Genomic DNA, 6,000 nt, shown 5'->3' with positions numbered 1-6,000 from the left:
CAGAATAGTCTGCTGCCCCTTTGGGGAGAGCGACAAATATTTTCCTCATGTCTTTGAAAGTAGTAAACAAACTAATTGGTTCTGCCCTGGACTCAACAGCTTATTCTTACTGACAGGAGTGCTAATCATAAATTACATGCTTTGGGTTTAGCAGCTTCCCTTTGTGCCCGTGTGTAACTATAGAGCATATACTTTTCGAGTGTAATTTTTGTCGACTTGAGGAATCAAATGCAAATTATTACTGAGTATATAGCCCTGAGAATATGGATTAATTAGTGGCAAATAAAGATAACTTTCTTACCCTGGCTCATTATGCTGACCAACTATTTAAAAGGAGAATTTTAAAGTATTTAAAAAAAGTATTCTGAGTAATAATTAGATATTTAGTTTAATAGCTAAATTCTTCTGTATGGAAGATTTGCTGAGTTTGATTACTTGTTTAGAACTGTTGTAACTTTTAATGGTAATTACTGTAATTTAGTTGATAATTAAATAAAATTGCAAGGTAGCAATTTCCTGGCTGTGTGGTATTTGCTCATGGCTGGTGTGTACACAAGACCGTCAGTTGTTATCTATTTAAGTCTGTCAGTTGTCTCCTATAAATCAAGATCAGATTTTATGCTTGTAAGAGCCCATGTTGTGCCTTATGGTTCATAAACACAAATATATTGATTTGTGCTTGTTTTGCATTGTCACAGGTTGCTCAGTGGTGCTGATTACTACATTGACTTGAAACTGCTAGATGTTTACATCATTGTTGGTTTGTCTCTCAAGGACTGCATTTGAGTGATATTGTTTCATCAGCTTCTAATGTATGGATTATATAATGGACTCTGACTTATTGCAATCTTCAGCATGTGACTTCCTAACCTTGTCTGGTTGGTTTGGAACTTATATCGAACATAGTTGTACTTTGACCTATCACTGACATTAATAGAAAGTGACTGCACACTATCTAAAATAAGAATTGATACTGAGTGTAGTTGTACTACCAATTACTTGCACTGATTGGTGAAAATTTTGGTGCACTGATTTACTTGCACTGATTGGTGCTGCATTCACAGTGAGGCTACTATAGCTATTATCAAGACCTTTATAAGATGCATCTCTACCACACTGCAATTGCAGGGTGTGTGATCATAACCTGACACCTGTCTGAGTAGGTGTCTTAGTTATTTTAAATAGTTGTACATATTTTGTCATAATGGCAGTTGTTTGTTTCCTTCAATCGTCTCTTCTCGTTACTAATTACATTGTATATACTTTCATATTTGATTATATAGTCGTTATGGTGTCTTTCAATAAGATTTTTAATTGTTTAGCTAATATTTTAAATGTTTTGATATAGAAAATAAATTTCTATTCTATGTTATTTATGGTTTAACATACTTTTATTTCTTTTTTTTATATACTTTTATATCTATAACATAAGTTTTGTTATAATACTAGGATAACATAAGGTTTGTTTAACCGGCTAGTTTGCTGGTAATTTTCTTTTCTGTTACCTTTCCTAAGCACCTGTCATCTTTCTATCCTCTTTTACCCCCCCCCCCAACTTCTCTCACTTATTCAAAGCTCCAATAAGAGCCTGGTGTACAGTTCCTGGTGTGCCTCCACGTGGCTAAAGTTGGGGTCAGGGGGTGGGGCACAAGGTGCCAACATTCAACAGAACCACACACACACACCACCGGCTTTGGCACATGCCTTACAGATGAAACTGGCTTATAGGGGGAACCCTGGAGACCGCCTGAAAAACAAAAATACAGTCAGTCCTCATATAGCACGATAGCTGTGTTCCTAGAAACCCTCGTGCAATGCAAAATTGTGCAATATAAACAACAGGCCCTATGGGTAAAATAGGGTTAGGTGCCGACCACCCAAGGTTGAACACACATTTGTAACCAAAACATTACCAAAAACGATAAATTATCGTAATAAAATACGTGTTTTATTACATAATAAAATATTGCTAATGCTTTTGCTTTTATCGTAAGAAAAATTTGATTTTTGTTTGATTTTCTATCCAAACAGATGACAGCCGTTCCATCTCTTCCAATTCTTTGTGTTTTAATCTAATGGATTTTAATTACACTTTGAGTTGTTCCTGCTATGAAAGTTGTTTTTATTTTCTCTGCATTCTTTGTAATTCTCGGCGTTGCCTCATTTAGGCCTGTAGCACATGCAATATCACATGGTCTTTCATTTCACTAAAAGCGTGTCACAATTTCATATTTTTTCTCTGTCGACAGAGGTGGACTGGCCATAAGCCTTACCGGGGAAACCCTGGTGGGCCGGAGGCCGGTGTGATTTTGGCCATAAACGCTAGTATGAGGCCACTGCGAATTTTCCCGGATAAGAATTTTTGACCCAGTCCGCCTCTGTTTATCGATATTGCTTTTCTTTTTCTCTCTGAATCTGTAGTGTCTTCACCAGGATGCTTCCTTTTCACACCTTTTAAGTATTTTACTCAATTTTATAGAATAAAGCCCAATTACAAAATGAGGAGGCATGCTTGATACACATAAACAAAGCTGCGCGCATGTAACAACTGAATAAACAACACCATAAAGGCAGAGACACACTATGAACACCTCACTGGCCCACATTTTACTAAAGCACATTTCTGGGGGTTAAGATGAAAGAAAAGCTAAACTCTATACAAAGAGCTATGTTACTGGCGACCCATCGAATCTGCCGTACAGTCTCTACAGCAGCTCTCCAAGTTATAGCAGGCACCCTCCCTCTCGACCTTTACACAATTTACAAGGGGCTCTGCTATCGAATTAAAAAAGGTATTCCAGCAACGATCCTGGATATAGAACTCTCACTAACTACAGATATAAAGCAGGAGAAATCTCGATGTCTCAATAAACTCTTCAATGTATGGCAGACCAGATGGGATTCTTCTACTGTAGGGGTTGTAACTCGGAGTTTTCTTCCGGAGGTAACCTTCGCAACCACTAAAAATAACGCCCGATGGTTCTCCCTCAGCCTCGAATCATCCTTTCTCATTACCGGACACGGTTCTCTAAATGAGAAACTGCATACACTGGGACTCATCGACACTCCCTACTGCTTTTGCGGACAAAGTGAAAGTTGGAAACACTTGCTTCTGGAGTGCGTACATTACAACGACATCAGAAACCGTCTCCAGAATAAGATCCAGGACTTCCCACCAGCAGATCTGCATCAACTGATATGTACCCAAAACAACCTCGATGCCTTCCAGACCTTTGCAGTTGAGGTATTTGCCTGGAGGAGGACACTGATCGTCAATCACCGACGTGGAAATGCCCATCATTAACAATTCCACTCCAACTGAAAGTCACCCCTTCTACTGACTATTTTTTTTTTTTTTCTAACCTCCGTTCTGCATTGTTTCCGGGTCCTGCCCTGAAACTAGGAGCAGCTTTGGCTCACCTTTTCTTCTTTCCCACTCTGTGCAGGATAGATAACCACTCTCCCATTTTTTTTTTTTTTTTTTTCATTCTCTCTCTGCTGGCACCCGATTTACATCTTTCTCTTCACTGTAGCCAGGGTATGGGATTAAAATTATTTATTTATTCTTTAATTATTTTTATTTATTCTTTTTTATTTTTCCTCAAACCTGCATTCTGCACTGTTTGCGGGTCCTGCCCTGGAACTAGGAGCAGCCTTGGCTCACCTTTTCTTCTTTTTCCCTCTGTGCAGGATAGATAACCACTCTCACATTTTTTTTTCCCTCTTACTCTCTCTCTGCTGGCACCCCGACTTACATCTTCCTCTTCACTGTGGGATTAAAATTATTTAATTATTCTTTAATTATTATTATTATTATTTATTATTATTTTTTTTTTACTCGTGCTCTGTTCTGACAACTGGGATGTGGACTATCATTGGTGCCAGACAGCTCTCCTTTTTTTTTTTTTTCTCATCACAGGGAATTTATTTTATTTTTCTTATTTTATTTAATTATTTATTTTATTATTATATTTTTTATTTTTTTTTTTATTATTATTTTTTAAAATTTTTTATTTATTTATTTATTCTTATTTTTTTATTTTATTTATTTATTTTTTATTTTTCTATTTTTTTTTTATTTATTTTTTTTATTTTTTGCACTACGGGAAATACATTTTGTTTCTGTTTTAGTTTAATTTTTATTTTATTTATTTATTTTTATTATTATTTTTTCCCCCTCTGTGGAGTGGGCCCCCAGAGAAATCTGGCCCACCTTTTGGCAACATCAGGTGGTTCAGAGTCTCGTATCGAGACAGTACGTGCTCCATTGGGACTGGCCCACCTTCCCGTGGTGTGGACGAGTACCCAGAATCATCTGTCCAGGTGACTGATGCTTCTGGGTAGCTAAGTGGCCAGAACATAACAGAACACACACATAATACACACAAACCGACGTCACACACATCTGGCCCATTTGTAGTGATACTGTTCTTCACAGAGATACGAGGCGGAGTTGAACTCACGTTCTAGGAGCCGCCCTTTACAAAAACACATGTCCACATTTCTGGGGGTTACTATGATAAAACAATAAAAACAATTTCCAGTTGCATTCCTGCTAGTGGAATCTGTTATAAACTGGTGGAGCATTCTGCTGACAAGGCCAGTAGGAGTCAGAAGTGTTCAAAGCCACTAAGTGGATTTTCTTATTTATTGATTTGAAATTATTGTTTTTCTAAAACTTTTGATTTAAATTTAGTAGTATAGCATTATTTTGTGATTTTCTGATTAATCTGGCATATTTATTCTTTACTTGGCCTTGTAATTGCATAAAGGTATCGGTAAGGGTATCAAATCCACGTGTTACAAGTTGCAGCTCCGCTGAACGAGAAGTTTTTTAGCCATATTTAGCCGCTTTATTGACCAATTATTACCTCAAATTATTTTTTAAGTAGTTTATAGACCTAGTCAGGATTCTTAGTTTATTCTGAATTGAGACAGCAACGTTTGGAAGTTAATTAATACTTAAGTGTCCGTAGATTTAACGTTTGTAACTTGCCGCCATTGTTATATGACACAACTTTATATCCCGAACTAGATAACGTAAGCTTAGTACAGTACAGTATAGTATAGTATATAATATAATATTGTCAATTAATCAGTAAAATCTATTAATCTTGTTAAATTTCATTGTCAATTGAATTGTACTTTTAACTAAATACATATAATGACTTAGATTACAAACGTAACATAATTAATTAATACATAACTTGATACGGAAGTTATATAAATGGAATTCGTAGATAATACTCGATACTGAAAAATATATATAGTGTTATAACTGTGTTGGGATACAAGTTTAGGGTTATAATTTTGTACTGAAATTGAAATTTTATTGAAATTAAATCAAAATCATGACTCAGACCAGAGCAGCAAAGCAAAAAGCTTGTTTGTTTTGTTTATTTGGTTTTTAGGAGCATTAGCAACTAAGGCCATATTGCTCCGGGGATATGCGGTGGTCATTCCCTGACTTTTCTGCATCCTCCGTATTTGGTGGTCACGGGCTCGAACCCTGGTCTAATCAAGAAGCGTGTGCTACACACTGCTGCTCCTGCCACCTGGCTACGGAGGCGCCCAGAGCAGCAAAGCAAAAGGCTCAAGCAAATGGGAGTGCTGTGGCTCTGAGGAGAACAGTTGCCCTCTGAATCACAGCCTTTTAAAATGCACAGCTTGCATGATGTTTGTACAGCAATCGGGTATGGGACATGATATTGCCATGGGGGATGTCTTTGTGTGTGTGTGCGCGATGTAAGGAAATCAGGCGACAACTCAGCATTATTGGCCTATATGAGAGCTTGAAGGACAGGGTGGATGCCCTCGAAGGATCTAAATTGAGAGGCCCATCAAGCTCTCAGCTGCCCACATCAACGCCAGAGCTTGCACTTGGTCATCATGCAACACAGCGGCAACCCCCAAGGCAGAATGCGCTGGTCCCACAGGAACTAGTAGTTGTTGGTGACTCTATTGTCAGGGAAATGGGAAACATGCTTTGTAAAAAGGATA

This window comes from Mastigoproctus giganteus, chromosome 7, assembly GCF_048544385.1.
Source record: "Mastigoproctus giganteus isolate SK-2022 chromosome 7, ASM4854438v1, whole genome shotgun sequence".
NCBI classification, from domain to species: Eukaryota; Metazoa; Arthropoda; class Arachnida; order Uropygi; family Thelyphonidae; genus Mastigoproctus; species Mastigoproctus giganteus.
This window is presented reverse-complemented; position numbering follows the sequence as displayed.